The following is an 18141-nucleotide window of genomic DNA, read 5'->3' as shown; positions in this document are numbered from 1 at the left end:
GGTTTATAAATGGAATCATATAGTATGTGACCTTTTTTTCATCCAACCTAATCCTTTGAGATCCGTCCAAGTCGTTGTGTGGATCAGTAGTTCCTTCCTCCTTATTGCTGAGCGGGATGCCCTGGTACGGGTGCACCATAGTGTAACTGCTCACCTTTCGAAGGACGTTTTATTTTTTCCAGTTTTTGACTATTAAAAATAAAGCCGATGTGACTATGCACGTTCATTTCTTTGGGAGAGGTGCCCAGGAGAGCAATTGGTTACGTGTAAGTGTATATTTAGTTTTTAAAGAAACTTCCAAACCATTTTCCAAAGTGACTGTGCCATTTTACATTCTCTCCAGTGAGCTAGGAGAGATCACATTTCTTCATGTTCTTGCCAGCACTTGGTATTGTCACTGTTGTTTATTTGAGCTCTTCTAATAGGTGTGTAGGGGTACCTCAGCACCGTCTTACTATGCGTTTCCCTGATGGCTAGTGTTGTTGACCACCTTTTCATGGGCTTATTTGCGACCCAGATGTCTTCTTTAATGAAATCTCTCTTCATATTTTTTGCCCACTTCACCTGGAAAAAAATTCTAGGGGAAGTTTTTTTTAATGTTGAGTTTTAAGATTTCATTATATATTCCAGATGTCCTTTGTCACCTATATGGTCTGCAAATATATTTTCCCAGTTTGTACCTTGTTTTTTCATCTTATTAACAGGGTCCTTTGTAGATCAATCACTTTAAATTTTGATAAAGTCCAGTCTATCCACTTTTTTCTATTATGGGTCATCCTTTTGATGTCTTTCTCTATTCCCACCCTCCACCCCCAGTATTTATTTTCTGTCTCTATGGAATTTCATATTCTGGATTTTTCATGTAAATGGAATCATACAGTATGTGGCCTTTTGTGCCTGGCTTCTTTCACTTAGCATGATATTTTCAAGGTTCATCCATGTCATATCGGGATTGGTTCTTTTTATGGCTTCATTTATTTTTATGGATGAATAATATTCCATTGGATTGGTATACCCCCTTTTATTTATCCATTCATCAGTTGATGGACATTTAGGTTGTTTCCACCTTTTTGCCTACACTCAGAACAGTGGTGTGCATCCTGTCAGACCTTCACCTTCCTTACACATGTTGGGCACACATGTGCGCGCACACACACCCACTCCTATAATGCGTGTATAGTTGTGTTTTTTCCCCAATAATGAAGTGACATTTTATAATTTTTTTACTTAAGGATATTTGGGATATCTTTCCATGTCAGTACAAATAGATAAGATGTATTTCATTCTTTTTAATGATAGTACTTATGGTGTTCAGTGTGGCTATTTAGCTGATCCCACACTGATAAACACTTAGGTGACATTGGGTGACTTCCTGTTTTTCGTTCTTACATAACGTTGACAATAACCATCCTTATACAGGTATCTTTGTGGTGCAGAGCTCATCTTACCTACTTTTGGATTTTTTTCTTCACTGTCAAAAATCAGTCACTTATTCAAAAATATGTAGATTACTTTCTATGTGCTAGTTACTGGACTGTGCTTAAAACAAAGGGACACAGCATTAGTAAAATGCTGTTGCTGTCTGTTCTCAGGGGTTATCTTAATAAAGAACATAGACCTATAAATAGATCATCATAATTCAGTGTGACAGATGCTACAGTGTGTTATTACCAGACTCCTGTGGAACAAGTAGCTATGTAGGGAGTGGGGAGGAGTGCACAAACGAGGAGATATTTGAGACAGATCTTTGTGAGGACAAATGGAAGTTCACTTGGCAAAAGAAGGATAAGAATATTTTGATTTTTGAATTAGAATAGCAAGTTTGAAGAAAGGTGGAAGCATTAAATAGCTTTGCATATTTAGGAAATAGCAGATAGTTTAACATGGCCGCAGGAAGCTTTTTGGCAGCGATTGTAGCGGAAGATAAAGCAGGTTAAATAGACTGAAAGCAGATCGTAGGCATGTGCTGCATAACAATGTTTTGGTCAGTGATGGACCGCATGCACAATGGTGGTCCCATAGGGTTAGTACCATATAGCCTAGGTGTGTAGTAGGCTAGACCATGTAGGTTTGTGGCCATACACATACATGATGTTTGCATGATAAAATCGCCTAGTGATGCATTTCTTAGAACATGTCCCCATCGTTAAGCAACACATGACTGTATAGCAATCAGTGCCCTCCTAAAGAATTTGGACTTCATTTTGTACATAATCAGAAATGACTGAAAATTTTAAACCACACTTGTGTTTTTTTATTTTCAGTACATTATTAGAGTTGTCCTGTGAATCTTATAAAACATTTCCATCACCACCCAAAATTTCCCAGTTCCATCCTTGCTCTAGGCAACCATGGCTTTGCTTTCTACCTCAAAATTTACCTTTTCTGAACATTTCATATACATAGAATCATGCAGTATGTAGTATTTTGCATCTGGCTTCTTTTACTTATTAGCATGTTTTTGAGGTGCGTTCGTATTGTAACACACACCAGTGTTTTGTTCCTTTTTATTACCTGATAGTATTCCATTGTATGGTCATGCCACACTTTGTTCATTCACCAGTACATGAACGTTTGAATTTTCTCCGGTTTTTGGCTATTATGAATGCTGCCGAGAACATTTGTATAAGTCTTCTTTATGGACATGTTTTCATTTCTCTTGGGTAGGTTCCTATAGAGGGAATTTTGGATCACATGGTGAGTTTATGCTTGTATGTAAGTTTTTAAAAAGTTGCTGAACTGTGGTCCAAAGTGGCATCAGTTTTCAGCAATATGTGAGATTTCTAGTTTTTCCATGTCCTTACCAACACTTGGTATTGTCCGTCTTTTCGATTGTGGCCATTCTAGTGGTATCTCAATGTACTTTTAATTATATTTTCCTAATGACTTAGGATGTTTATAATCTTTTCATGCAACACGGTTGTATTTTAGAAACATGGGTACAGGGAAAGAAGAAAGAATGGAGGTGGGCTACATGAAAGATGAGAACCAGCACTAGATGTGTGTAGAGATGAGGGAGACAGATTTTTAGGATATTTCAGAGTTAGAGTGGGAGCATTTAGTAGCTGCCGAAATACAATAAGTGAAGTGGAGGGAGCTGGCACTAGTGACCCCAAAATTTCCAACTTAGACAGTTGCGTAGATGGTGCTGCCATTAGCCAGAGAAGTGAATACGGGTGTATCAACAATCTTTGTGCTGGTAGATGATGGCTCTTACATTAATATTGTCCTTTTGATGTGCCACTGGAATAAATATGTAGTTTGGAAATATATATCTAGTTCAAAGGAAGGATGTATATTGAGATATAAATTTAGGAGAGTTATCATTATATAGATAAGTTCAATTCATGGAAATAAATGGTGTATATGTTCCAAAATCACTGTATCCACTGGGTTACTTTTGGTAATTGAAAACTGCTTAACCAGTAAAAGGATTTAATATAATGTAATAAAAAGATCCAGGTTAATAAAATGGTTCTAGGATTAATTCATTCGAGCATAACAAGATCACCAAGGACCTAGGTTCTTTCCATTTTTTAATGCTTTGCTTCTTTATCTGTAGGGTTGTCCTCTTAGGCTAGCTCCCTTCTTCATGGTCCTTAGATGGCTGTCATAGTTCTGCTTGACAAGTTCAAACCCAGAGTTGCCTGAAGAAAAAAAAAGCGTGTTTTTTACCTGAGTGTGTTTTTTTCATCAGTCAGGAAAACCTTTCCCAGAAGCTCCCCAGCAAACTTCGTCTCTTGTCTTACTGGCCAGAATTGCATCACATGCTTCTTGCTAAACCACTCATTGGTGAGGGGAATGGAAATTGCCGCAGTTGGCTTAGACCAAAGCTTTCTAACCTCAGTGTGAAGCATCTTTTTCTCACGTCTGTTTTGGAAGAAGCTTTCCCCCCCTGCCTTTTGGTTCTCTGCTGGAGTTCAAATAGCTAAGGTTTTCTGGACAACTCAGTTTCATATCAGTGAGTTGTTGCTATTCAGTAATTCAGACCAGCTTATATTTGTTGGAATGCTACTCTCTCGTCAACTTTGCTAGATTCTAGGATACAGCAATGAGTAAAGAAACATACAGTTTGGTATGGAAATATGCTTAAGCAGAAGAGTGCTGTGACAGAATTGTACACTAGAGCTCATTTGTGTTATGCGTTTAATACCACCGTTTATATCTTTGGTTTTATGAGAAAAGGCATCTGAGTTTCAAAGTGAAGCTTATTTTCATTTTATAAATGAGCATTTGAAACATTTAGAACACAGCCTGTTCCTAAGTTGACCCTCCCTTTCTGTCTTATGTGGTTACATGCTTTATTATAGAAGTACGTGATAGACCAACCTAAATTATGCTGTTCATTTGAGTTACTTACAGCTGAAACTGTATTATGTTTTTCTGAAGCATAATGTTTGAATTTTCCGTTTGATGTACCGAAGGTTTTAACGTAATACCTTTAAGAGCCCAACTGAAATGTTTTGTAAAAGGTTATTTTGTAATTTGGTTTTGGTTTTTTTAATTGGTTATATGAATGCAGCTACAGTGTTTACGGCAGTGTTTGTCCAGTACCTGAGGTGCTTTTTGTGGGTGCTAAGAGAGGAGGGATGAAGATGAGGAAGAGGGGATTAAGAGCGATGGAAAGAAAAAATGTACAGTCAGTATTGCTGAGTTTGTGAATACCAAGAAATCCCTACTTTTTGAGATCTGGTATAGACTCAAAGGTAATCTTAAATTTTGTCTTAGACTCATTATGTTTATCAAAGGCATATTAATGCTGTTCTTTTCTACAAAGCAAGTCTTACTGATAGAGGAGTTAATGGGTGACATTCTGATACCTCAGAGTTAAAGATAACTATAATATCTACAATTGATGTTTGTCACTGATGGGTTCTGTATGGTTAGTGATCTTTAAAGGACCCCGGTGGTTTAAGATTTAACCACTTTATAATTTTGAAAACCCAGAGGGATGTGTACATTTTGATGGCAGAAAAAATATTTTGTAAAGGCAATGTGGGGTTAAAATGAACTTTTCACACTTGTTTGCAAATACTAACTTTGAGGAAATTCTCATGTTAACTTTGAATTGCAAAATATTAGAATATATCTGGAAAGGTTTGATTTTTATTTATTTTGAGTCCTTAAGAAGTTCTGATGTGTTTTAAAAGAATTACCTTTTCCTTAATGTTTTTTCTGGAACTAACAGGCTTGCTAATTTCAGGTACAAAAATCTTTGGTGAAAATATTATTCCTTCTACTTGTTTAGTGGTTGGTTTTGACTGGATCCCTCGTAGTTGTTAAACGCAAGTTCATAATGCTGAAAGCCTGTGGTAAAGTGCCTTGTAAGTTAAGTGATTAAAGTTATTGGAGGAGGCCGGCCCTGTGGCCCAGTGGTTAAGTTCGTGTGCTCTGCGTCGGGCGGCCCAGGGTTTCACTGGTTCGGATCCTGGGTGTGGACATGGCATGGTTCATCAGGCCATGTTGAGGCGGCATCCCACATGCTGCAACTAGAAGGACCCACAACTGAAAAAATATACAGCTATATACTGGGGAGATTTGGGGAGGAAAAAAAGATTGGTAACAGTTGTTAGCTCAGGTGCCAATCTTTAAAAAAAGAAAGTTATTGGAAACATTTTGCCTGTGTAAATCCTATTTCTGTACGTGTACATATTTCTAGATCTCTGCTTCTAGGACTGTGGCACTGTATGGCAAGGGTTAGGAAAAGCTTCATTTTATTCACACAATTTCTAATGTGTAAAAACTGATTAGCAGACCTGTTCTTAAGGCATACCCTGTCCTTTGATTGTCTTTTATTTACGTCTTAGTAATGAGGTCAAATTTTACTTGGTTTTCCTTAGCCCGTCTTAAATTCAATCTTGAGAAAAGATCTTCTGAAGTTTATGTTTTGTCATGTGTTTGTGTATGTGAGAGAATGGAGGGGAGGATAGATGATTCAGGATCTTGGACTTTGAAGATTCTTGAAGATATTTGAAGATTCCTTTGATTGTGTATTTTCCTTTTTTATGAACTTTAGATTTAGCCTAAAGCTTGAAACTTCTTTTTCACATCAAAGAAACAGTGTTGTAATAAATAGTGCTGTAATAAGCAATGGCTAGTAAGTGGTTTACGTGTTAATTTTATTTATTATCTGATCCATTGGAAATCTCTGATAGAATTAGAATCAGGCCATATATTTTTAAACATAGTCACTTTGATTGACTGTTTTAACCTTCATGAGAATGGGTTAATCTGAGCTTTGTTTAATATAGTGATTGCTTCCCCTCTCTTCTTCCACACACATCCTTAGAAAGAATGGAGTTGTTGGCAAAGAATGGCTTTGAAGGAAAGTTTCTATGCAGTTTTTAAAATGGAAACACAGTGCATTTATTTTTTCATTTAGGAAATAAGAGAAATTGTTTAGCACGGTGAACGTCTCAGGAAAAAAACCTTACATACCAAGTGTCCATTTGGGCCCTCCCTCGTTTCTCTGAGTGATAGTCTGAGAGTTTTATAGTCATATGAGTACCCTGAAAAAGGTAAGGGACCTGGTTAAGTTGTAGGTAACTAGTGCCTTGAGAAGACTGTTAGGGACTCCTCAGTGCGCACAAAGCCTTGCTCATTGCTTTCAGGGCCAGACTGTCTTTAGTTGGACCATGAAAGATTTAGCATCGTCCTCTGGCAGCCTGTCTGCTGAGTGGAGACTCTTGTCTTTAAGAAAGGCTGCTATCTGATATGCTAGACCGTTTCAGGTTGCCCCAGTTTACATGAATTTAGTCGTTATTGCCAAGACGACTAAACCTCAGTGTGATACAAATGATACTTCTAAATGGACTTGAAGACAAAGGCATTTTGACCTTGCAGTGGGCATCGGTAATGTTCTTACAGCTTAAAAATTTTCCCTTTTAATCTGAAACAGAATATTTTGCTGTTGAACTTTCAGTTAAAAGATACATTCAATGAAATTGTTTTTAAGATCTCTAAGTAAATAGCACACCTGTCTTTAAATAAATAAAAAATTTTACTGATTTCCATCTTTTAGGTTGACGAACATTGTCTCTTAAGGCAGGAGGGTGCTAAGGCAGTGGTAACATAGTGGAAGCCCATCCCGTGGACTTAGACCAAGCAGTTAGTTCTTGACCCTCACAGTTCCTGGTATTCTAGGCAGAAGTTCAGCTGAATTTAAATCTGCTTGCTGAGACTTTGTGATAAACAGTGGAAATAGGGATACCAGCTGGGTGGTCGAATCTCGTTACCTAAGTAGGAATCTTAATATTATAGAATTGTGTATTTTAGTGCTGCTTCTTGCTGTTCCTGTTTTTTCAATTTAAGATGTGATTTTTTTTAGAAAGTCTAAGCTAATACAGAAATTTTACATAAGTAATTTTTTCATCAGAACTCCTGTTACCTTTGTAAAGTTGAAAATACTCAAAATGGGAAACTTCTTTGGGCAGAGGTTGGGAAAATGGTAAAATGATAGGTTTCTAACGTACTGTAGAACTTTTCCTTGACTTTACTTTGCAAATGTATAGTTTTACACATTAAATTTTTAGTATTACTTCTACATTTGTTATTTTGACAAATGAAAGTTCTTTCAGTCATAAATAAATTCTTTTTTTCCTGAACAGATTTATGAAAATATGCATCAGTTTAATACTGTGTTGGAATTCATGAGATGGAAGCATAGATCAAAGCTGTTTGGAGAAAATTGGAAGTACAGTTTTATCTAGCCACATCTCTGAGGTAAGGAAAAGTCTTTTAAGAAAGTAATTAGAACAATATGAAAACTGATTTTTTAACAATTGAAAATAGCCCTGTGTCACTGCTGTGACTTTATTTTAGTTTCTTTAGTTTCTTTAATCACTTTCCTTATGAGTTCGTAAGTAGTTCTAATATGTTTTCCTCTCCTTATAAATGTTGAACCTCTTCAAGAGTGAAAAGTATTTATTTATTACTAATCTTCCTTGCTTAGCTCTCAAAGAATAGTCTGTTTAGAGATGAGTATGCAAACAGTTAATTTAAGTGCAGTTTGAAAAGTGCTGTGGGGCCGGCCCCATGCCTGAGTGGTTAAGTTCACACGCTCTGCTTTGGCGGCCCAGGGTTTTGCTGGTTCAAATCCTGGACACAGACATGGCACCACTCATCAGGCCATGCTGAGGCAGTGTCCCACATGCCACAACTAGAAGGACCCACAGCTAAAAATACACAACTATGTACCGGGGGGGCTTTGGGGAGAAAAAGGAAAAAAAAATCTTAAAAAAAAAGAAAAGTGCTGTATTGAAAAGGTGTATTGGCATCACCTGGAAAGACTCCAGCAGCATGGTCAGAGGAGAGACTTGTCAGGGAGGCTGCACATAGGAAATGACATCTGAGTGGAGTCTTGAAGGATGAGTAGATTGTTGACTGGAATTTGAGAGGCAAGTGAATTTCATGCACAGAGCCCAGCTTAAGCAGGGGAAGCTTGCAATGTGTAGAGTATACAAAAGAAGGAATCGTTTTGTGTGGTTTGAATTCAGCATGTGGGCGACGGTTTGAGGGATGAGGCTGGAGGAGGTCTTGCTTGTGAAGGTCTCTGAAAGCCGTGTTAAGGAGTTTAGACTTTATTTTGTGAGTGGTTGGCAGTCACTGAAAAATTTTAACAGGTGTTTTGGATCAAAATTGTGTTTTGTTTAAATTAATCTAGCGGTGATATGAGTGATAGTTTGGAAGGGGGAGATATGAAAAGCAGAGAGATGATTAGGATACTCTTGATGAAGGTAGAAATCAACTTACGTGAAATTATGAAAACCTTTAAGCGCTGGTTATTTGGCAAATATTTAATTTTCTTCTCCTGTACCCCTAAGTGTATGATACTTTTCAACCACCGATTTGAAATTGTCCTCTATTTTCTCTCCCCTCTAGTCATGCTGTTCTTTTCTCCTGGCATTCTTTTTCCTTTTTTCTTGCTTGTAAAAGGCCTATCAGCTTGTGAAAGCACATCTCAAGTACCACTTCATCCCTGAGATCCTTTCTGATCTATATTCTGTGACTCTAAGAATATGTTCCTTCTTAGTTTGGGCCCCAGAGCACTTATTTTTGTTCTGTGGGATATTACTTTTTTTGGTCCCTGTTAAACTATAACAGACAAGTCATAAAGGAGGAATCAGAAAATGAAGAACATGGTCGCCATCCTCTATTTGAAGCCGTATCAGCACGTTACGTATATGAGTAATCCGAGGAATGATAACCAGCGTTGCCAGGGGAAAGTGATGAAAGCCAAAGGAGTGAGCACGTTATTACTTCATCAGGGTCTGCAGCTCTGAGAGCAGGATGGAACGTGGGAGCAGTTAGTCAAGCTGGGCTTTGAAAGATGGGAATAATTTGAATAGGTAAAGAAAGAATTCAAAGATATTTCTGGAAAAGCCAATTGATGGAAAATGAATATTTCTGTAGGAGTGTGGTAGAGGTCTTGGAGAAAGTAGGGAGTGTGGCCTAAAGAAAATTATATTTTAGGGAGCTCACTCTAGCAGTAGTGTGTGAGCATCCATCATTAGAGAAATGGAGTGAGGTGTCAGGGAGCTCAGAAGGTTGGAGGAGAGCTTGGGCATGAGGTGATGACAGTTTACTCAGAGTGGAAACGGTGGAAATAGAAAAGAAAGACTCATTGGAAAGGCGTTGTGAAGGAAGAGGGAGTACTGATTTGTGACTGGATGTCGGAAAGCGCTGATTATGCCTGCATTCTTTGTCTGCGTGGTAGGGATGATGTTGGGCATCCTTAGTAGCAAGCATAAGTAATTCTTCAAATTCAGGTGGAGCCGCGTTTTCTGAGTTTAAAGAAACATTAAAATTGAGGTTCTTCTGTATTGTTGGTCTCTTCCTTTATTTACATACAGTAAATATTTTTGTACATTATTTTCAATCCTCAGCATATCGAAAAGGAGATATTATGAAAAAAGCAAAATATTGCCTCTTTTAGAAGAGCAATTTTTAAAGAAAGAAATACTATCCTGTTCATTTTTATCCCTTTTGCTATAATTTTAAATGCTGTATAAGATTTAGTAAAATTTAAGAATGTTTGAAGTATTTCTACAGGTATAATTCTGACACTCTTACTGAAGATTGATCTTGTTGTAATAGAATTCCTGCTACACGATAGGGGGCTGTGAAGAAGTTCATTAAGCAGAATTTGATAGTTCCACATTAACAAACAAGCGTTGGTATGGTAATGTCCTCAGAGAACTACCGTATGGTGATGTGGTAAGTTACCTCAGAATAAAACTAGCTAGTTTCGATGCTTTTATTAAAGTTCTTTTCAACTCTTAATTGATGAGTCATTTAGGACTTTGCAGTATTTAGAAATATTCCAACACTGTGTATTGAAAATAAAGTAGTCACTATTTGTTTTGTAATTATTCATTGTGCAAAACTGGAAAACATTACGTTATTGAGGAAAAAAGCATTTACATTAAGAAAAATCTTTGTTATTGAACTATTATCAAGTTGTTTCCTCTCTTTAACATAAATCTAAAGTTCTTGAATTAATATTTGTATTAGTGGTCGACCCCGTGACCGAGTGGTTGGGTTTGCGCTCTCTGCTTCACCGTCAGGGTTTCGCTGGTTTGGATCCTGGGCACGGACATGGTGCCGCTCGTTGGGCCATACTGAGGTGGCGTCCCACATGCCACAGCTAGAACGACCCACAACTAAAAATATACAACTATGTACAGGGGGGCTTTGGGGAGAAAAAGGAAAAAAAATTTCTATCACATATTATATATATATATATATGTATATTTTATGATTCCCTCTATCATTTTTAACTCAGAATAGTCACAACACTGTTTCCCAAAGCGTGGAGTGTGTACTACAAGTAGTATTCAGAATGATTTCAGGTGGTACACAGGTGAAGTTTTAAAAATTTCATAGTTATGTGTTTATTTGACATAACCTCCTATTCATGACAAGTAATACTGACTTTTAGTGACAATGTGTTTCCCTTTATTTTCTCTGTTTTGGACTGTGGTTCAGAAACTTGAGTTAATTATACCTTCAGTTCATGACAGTAAGATTACTGTCTATGTTCTTTGTAAGGCCCCTCAATTGATTTATTTTTTCTCCTTTGTTGATGTCCACTCCGTTTTCCTTTCCTCCTGCTGGAGGAGAGCACTCTAATTTGTTTGGTGTGTGTCTTTAAATGGATGTATCCTTATAAAACAGACAGTGATGTTGGTGCGTGTGTGTGTGTTCGTTGACTTAATTAGGTTTTGCTACAGATATTCTGCCCTTTTTTTCCACTGTTTTCTTCAACACTAGAGAGTTAAGATCTCCCCACGTGGCTGTGTCTACACTTGTTCACTGCTTCTAACTTTGGTTTCGCATCCCGTCGGGTACTCTACCACGGTCTGCTGTTTTAAAGAGGCAGCACACTCGTGTTAAAAGCCTAGACAGTGGAGCCAGCTTGCTTCAGTTTGAGTCCTGACTGCACCACCTCTTACTAGGGTTCCTTTGAAAGCAGAGCCTGAGCAAAGGACTTAGGGCTGGGTAGTTTATTTGGAAGGTGATCCAAAGAAGCCGAAATGAGAGGATGGGAAAATGAGACAAAAAAGAGAGTACAGGTGCAGAAAGTGTGTTAGTGAGCTGGTTATCACTCCGGGCAGCTGGAGTTCAGTCCCCTGGGAACTCTGAGTGTACCTCAGTGTTGTTCCGCCAGAGGACAGGGAGCTTGGGCTATTTAGCCGCTGACTTCTGCCTTTTTGTTAATTGGGGGTTGCTCTTGGGGCTTTAACTCTAGCGTTTGTGTGGTTGTGCCTACATACATTGAGCATCTTCTTTAGGTTTGGAGAAAAGCCCGAAGAGCAGAACAGAGCAGTGCTTTGGCTCACACTTGATGGCGGATGCTGTGGGCCACGGCGTGCAACAGTCCACCCTAGGTACAAGGAGGAAAGGTAGGCTGAGGGAGGTGTTGCGGAGCACCACAAGGGTCTGCTGTAGTCCACCCCTGTTATGACTCAGATCACCTCCTGTTCCATTAAGTCCACTCTGTCACTGGCCCTTCAGAGTGGTAGCTGGTTGTCATCACTAAAAGAAATGTCTAAAACAGGAGGGTTAGTGGAGCAAGCTGTACTCCCCACTACTGCAGCTGGTCCTAAGGCCGCAACTGCTGTTCCCCATGAGATGATCTGTAAACCTTGGCAGAGTGGTGCTGGCAGTGGGGTATACTGTGGCAGGGAGGCAAGCCCACATCTGGCATCAGGTACGCACCTGCGCGTGTCCACTGGCATTCTATAGCAGCAGCGGTTAGGTCATCTTCTCTTCGGAAGGAGCCCATGCTGCTGGGCCTGTGTAAGGCCTTCCTCTCTGACATTGTGGCTCCTCCATTCACGGCCCTGTTGGTGAAGCATTGGTCAAGCATTGGTCAAGCATTGAGGTGGCCGAGGTGGCCGATTGACATCCGCTAACAACTCATTCCATCTGTAGTTGGTGCTTTGTAGTGGGCGTTACTATAAGACATAAAGATTGACACTTTGTGCTGACTCCCGTAGAACCCTGAACATGCCTCTTCTTCAGATTCCTTGTCTCTTCCCTTCCAATTTTGCTCCTTCCGTCCCTCTAACCAATCGGCTCTACCATTCACCACTCCCAGGGAGTCCATGTTTTTTCTTCTCTGGTCACTTCTCTTTTCCCCACACCACTGAGAGAATTTCCGCCCATCATTGTCTTTCAGAGCCATCCAAAGTAGGGCTGTAGAGCAGTAGCAGTCCATTTTTCACTTGTATCTGTTAATCAGGCCCCAGGTTTTCCTCTTTGTCATTGGTCGTTAGGAACCTACCATGAAGTCTTTGGCGTGAGCAGAAGTAAAGACATCAGCATGATAGGAGGAGGAAACGTGAGGTTCTGGGGCACTCCCGTAGTTCACCAGTGCTCTCCGGACTTCCCTCGGTCCTATTACAAATATACCATCTCCATCGTGTGGTGGCTTGCTGCTGCACCCGACCTTGTGACTTGGTGGATCCTGTTGGGTAGCTCTGGTCACTAAATCCTTGATGGTCCGTGGTTGGATTCTCTACTGGGGCCCAGTATCATGCCAAGAACTACACTTTTCATACAGTGTTATGGAAGTCATGTCCTTGCTTCAGAAAATCTAGATGTCTGTGCTGCAACTCCCTGTTGGAACTTGCCAGAGAATCTACATGGCTGGAGATACCATAGATGTCTGTAGTCCCTTTGAGCCTGTTGAGTCTGAGCTCGGAGCAGCCTCCACTGGAGCTTGATCTGCTGAGAGCCTCCTTTCCTCTAGGTTCTTGTCAAAGCCAGCAGCCACCAGTTTTGATTCCCAGTCACCCAGTTTCTTCTTTTCTTTATTTTTTAAATGCACCAGTCATTTTTCATTGGGCATTAATTCTGAGCTCCGATAGGAAAGGATTCAGCGAAGATGGAGTTGCTCAGGGAGAGGCGCAGGGCAAAGAAGGTCACAGTGAGGAATACAGAACATACGTCCTTGGCGCTGGGCCCTCTTCAGTGGTCCTGGTGTAGCTGCTCATGTGTGGCATCCTTGTGAGAGAAACGGTGGTGGAAAAGCAAGGCAGCACCAGCACCGTGGAAGTCCCGGGACGCTCCCTGTTTCACCTGGACAGACTTGTTGTCATACTGGTAGTAACCTCTTTAAGACGCTCCAGCGATGCCTTTGGGGGTGAACTCTGCATCCGTATCCATTTGGCAGCTCCTTTATCTGCCGTCCGTGAGTTTCTTCTCCTTCACTGGTACCACGGACGCCGTCTAGGTGTTGTGGGTGTCCACTGTCACCCAGCTCTTCTGTTAGTTCTGCTTGAGTGAAGCTACCTGTTCTGATTTTAAGCTTAGCCTTCCCTCTGGTTGCTGAGTTTTCTTTAAATGAATTATAAGCAGGACATGAATAAGTTCTTATATAAAATTTTGGACAGTGTACACCAAAGCCTGAGTCCCTCTTCACTGCCCTCCCACACTGTTGCCCTTCTCCCCACTTTCCCTCTACCCATTTCCGTCTCGCTGGCTTCCAATTGATAGTCAGGCTACTTGAGTTAATGTTGGTATTTAATATGTTCATTTAAAAAACCCTGCACTGGGAAATCCCAAGAGTCCCTTGCACCCCTATGTTCATCGCAGCATTATTTACAATAGCCAAGACATGGAACCAACCTACATGCCCAGAAACTGATGATTGGATAAAGAAGATATGGTATATATACACAATGGAATACTACTCAGCCATAAAAAAAGACAAAATTGGCCCATTCGCAGCAACGTGGATGGACCTCGAGGGTATTATGTTAAGCGAAATAAGCCAGTCAGAGAAAGACGAACTCTATATGACTCCACTCATAGGTGGAAGTTAATATATTGACAAGGAGATCTGATCGGTGGTTACCAGGGAAAAGGGGGGGTGGGGGGAGGGCACAAAGGGGGAAGTGGTGTACCCACAACATGACTAACAATAATGTACAACTGAAATCTCACAAGGTTGTAATCTATCATAACATTAATAATAAAAAAAAAACAACCCTGCACTGGGCCGGCCCTGTGGCGAGTGGTTAGGTGCGCACATTCCACTTTGGCGGCCCAGGGTTTGCTGGTTCGGATCCCGGGTGTGGACATGGCACCACTTGTCAGGCCATCCTGTGGCAGGCATCCCACATATAAGGTAGAGGAAGATGGGCACGGATGTTAGCTCAGGGCCAGTCTTCCTCAGCAAAAAGAGGAGGACTGTCAGCAGACGTTAGCTCAGGGCTAATCTCCCCCCGCCTCAAAAAAAAATGCTGCACTGCTTCTTGATTTTCAGATTTATTCTTACAAAAGTATGCATAATGAGAATACTTGCCTCATAAAATTAGTACAAGGATTAAATGAGTTAATATATGTAAAGTATGTAGAACATATTAGATTTCTTATTTCATAGTATAAAAAACAGTATTATAAGAAAAAGCTGATAAACTTAGAGCTAAGATCATTCAAAATATGGAATAAGCCAGAAATATTTTCGGAAGAGGGCTTTTGAGTATACCCAAGTATACTAAAGTTCTGTATTTCATGACTTGGATCTAAAGTTCTTTCCTCTGACATGTGGAAACCACCAGAGGGCTGTGGTTATAGGAGCAAAGCTCCTGAGCTAGTACTTGGATGGTCATTGTTGGGTTAGTGGTAACTGGCTGTAACTCTAAGGGTTGGAGATGCATTTTTAGATGTCAGTATACTTATAAAGAGCTATTAGAGTATATTATGTGATTTTATAGTTGGTTTAACTCCCTGATTATGTTTCCCTCAAGATATTAATATCTTTTATTCCTTGCATTCATTTATTGAACATTTATTGCTTTGGTTAGTAATGTGCTGGAAGATGGAGATGACGATGACAAGTGCTGCAAGATAAGTCAAAAAACCACCTGACGAGATAAGCATTAAAAGAGGAGGCATCATGGGGCTGGCCCCGTGGCCGAGTGGTTAAGTCTGTGCACTCCGCTGCAGGCGTCCCAGTGTTTCGTTGGTTCGAATCCTGGGCGCGGACATGGCACTGCTCATCAAACCACGCTGAGGCAGCGTCCCACATGCTACAACTAGAAGGACCCACAACGAAGAATATACAGCTATGTATTGGGGGGCTTTGGGGAGAAAAAGGAAAAAATAAAATCTTAAAAAAAAAAAAAAAAAGGAGGCATCATTTCTGTTCGTTTACTGTGATGTCACCAGTGTGGAGCATGTCCCAAGTAATTAATAAATGGGTTTTGAATGAATGTTCGTCAGGAGCTGTGAATCCCCTAGGTGCATGTTCTGAGTACACTAGAAGTGCCGGTGGGACACCTCGCTCTCCCTGATGAGTAGGGATCAGGGATTGCTTACAGAGGAGACTCATGGATCAAGTCTGCAAGAATGAATTATGGTTAACCTGGTGAAAACTCTAAGGAAGTGCACAGAGGATGTGCAGAGAAAGGAAGGTCTGGGAGGGAATGCCTGTCCAGAGAGGAGCCACCTGGTCTCAGGATGGCTGGAGCAGTGTAAGGGTGTGGAGTGGGGAGGATGGTGCTAGAAAGCCCAGCAGAGCCACATCATAACAGTCCTTTATGTCCTGTTAATTCCGTCCTATGCAATGAGAATATTCATAGATTTTTAAGCAGAGAGCATGACAGGGTCATTTGGTTTTGGAAGTTAGGTTTGGTTTTAGAAGTTAGCATTTTATTAAAAGTGACCATTTACTAGACTGTCCAGCAACTTCTAAGACGTTCTAAATAATCATATCAACCATATTTTCCGTCAACAAAAGCACTTAAGTTAAAAATGAATAACAAACAGTATATACAAACCCACGTTTAGAAGTTTAAAAACCTACTTCTGCAAATCCCACAGGTCAAAAATAAAATGATACTGTAAATCAGAAAACATCTAGAACTAAACAATAAAGAAAATTAGAACATATTAAAACTTGTGTGACACATTGTAGCCTTATGTGCTCATATTAAAAAATTTAAAAAATAAGCTAAGCATCTAATTTAAGGTAGGAAAAGAACAACAGAATAAATTCCAGTAAACTGGATGATAACGATAAAAGGTAACACTTGTGGAGCACTCACTGTGTCCCAAACCCGTGTCCCGCTTTACAGGGATTGTCAACCCCGAGAGGTGGGTACTGAGATCACTCTCACTTTACAGATGAGAAGACTGAGGCACGGAGAGAAACATCCAAGTGTCTAGAGTGATCAGTGATAAGAACTGGGACTTGAAATTAATGGAAAAAATTTTTTTAAGGTACAGTGGAGAGGATTAACAAAACAAAGTTGATTTCTTGAAAAGGCTGATAAAATAAACCATATAAACAGTTGATCAAGAAAAACCTGGAAAGCACAAATAGTACTGGAAATGTAAAGGGGGACATAACTTCAGATATAGACGAGGTTTTTTTTTAAATAAAAGAATACCTCAAATAACTTTATGCTGATAAATTTTACAGTTTAAATAAAACAATTTTGTAAAAAATGTAACTTAATAAAATCGCCTCTGACTTAATAGGAAACTTGGATATTTCTGTAATTATTAGAGAGATTTAATTTGTAGGAAGATCGGCTCCATCCCATAGTCTTACAGATGAGCCTTTGGCACAAATGATTTTAACAGCGAGTTCTGTCAACCTACTCAAGTGGTAGATATGTCTGCATTTCCACAGACTATTCCAGAAAATAGCAAAATAAGGAAAGTGCCTCAGCTTATTCTGTGTGGCTAGTATAACCTTGATACCAAAGCCAGATATAGATGATAGGAGAAAAAATTATAGGTCAGTCTTACTTATGAACATAGATGCAAAACCTAACAAAATATTAGCAGTGGTGTATTTAAACAAAATCGTGTCTACATTACTGCAGTACAGTTCTGACACAAGGGACCCAGAGTTAGCGTCACTCTCCACAGGTTTAAGGGCATAGTCCCCAACAAGACTGCCCTTACTTCAGACGCCAGTCGCCCGTTTGGGGGTCCCTAGGGCACTGCGCTTCTGGCTCACTGACTGCAAATCCAGGAGGATTCCCACAGCCCCCTCAGATTTGACAGTTCACTAAAATTACTCATAGAACTCAAGAAAGTGGTATACTTACAATGGTAGTTTCATTATAAAGGATAAGACTGAGACCATCCAAATAAAAGAGACACATAGGGTGAGCCAGTCCTGAGGGCCTGCTGGGTAAAGTTCAGCGTGCTCTGCTTGGGCAGCCCAGGTTCGGTTCCCGGGCACAAGACCACACCACTCGTCTGTCAGTAGCCATGTTGTGGTGGTGGTGGTTGACATAGAAGAACTAGAAGGACTTACAGCTAGAATATACAGCTATGTGCTGTGGCTTTGGGGAGATTTAAAAAAAAAAAAAATTGGCAACAGACGTTACGTCAGGGCTAATCTTTCTCAGCAAAAAAAAAAAGAGACAGAGTGAGAGACACATAGGGTGAGGCCTGGGAGGGTTCCAAATACGGAGCTTCCGTGCCCTCTCCCCCTAGAATCAGGGTGCGTCGTCCTGCCAACACATAGATACGTTCACTAGCCAGGCAGCTCATCTGAGCAGGGCGTACAGAGTTTTTATTGGGGCTCCATTATGTAGGCGTGATTGAATAATTGGTCATGTATTTGAACTCAGTCTTCAGCCGTATCCTCTCACTGAAGTTCTGGCTGGCTCT

The 18141-nt window shown here is 40.1% G+C and overlaps 1 protein-coding gene across 4 annotated transcripts in view; it reads left to right on the top strand.

Moving 5' to 3' along the window:
• The window catches only part of BMPR1A (bone morphogenetic protein receptor type 1A), a 140033-nt gene that overhangs the window by 66661 nt on the left and 55231 nt on the right, over positions 1–18141 (top strand). For 3 of the 4 annotated variants that reach the window (XM_023648646.2, XM_070230007.1, XM_023648657.2), the window contains one exon: positions 7608–7722. The exons of the other annotated variant lie outside the window; for it this stretch is intronic. The gene's annotated coding sequence lies outside the window, so the exon portion shown is untranslated. The remainder of the gene's footprint in view (positions 1–7607; positions 7723–18141) is intronic. 4 annotated transcript variants of the gene reach the window in all.

Source organism: Equus caballus, chromosome 1 (genome assembly GCF_041296265.1).
Source record: "Equus caballus isolate H_3958 breed thoroughbred chromosome 1, TB-T2T, whole genome shotgun sequence".
Taxonomy (NCBI): Eukaryota; Metazoa; Chordata; class Mammalia; order Perissodactyla; family Equidae; genus Equus; species Equus caballus.
The sequence above is the reverse complement of the archived record's forward strand: the minus strand, read 5'-3'. Positions and strand labels throughout refer to the sequence as shown.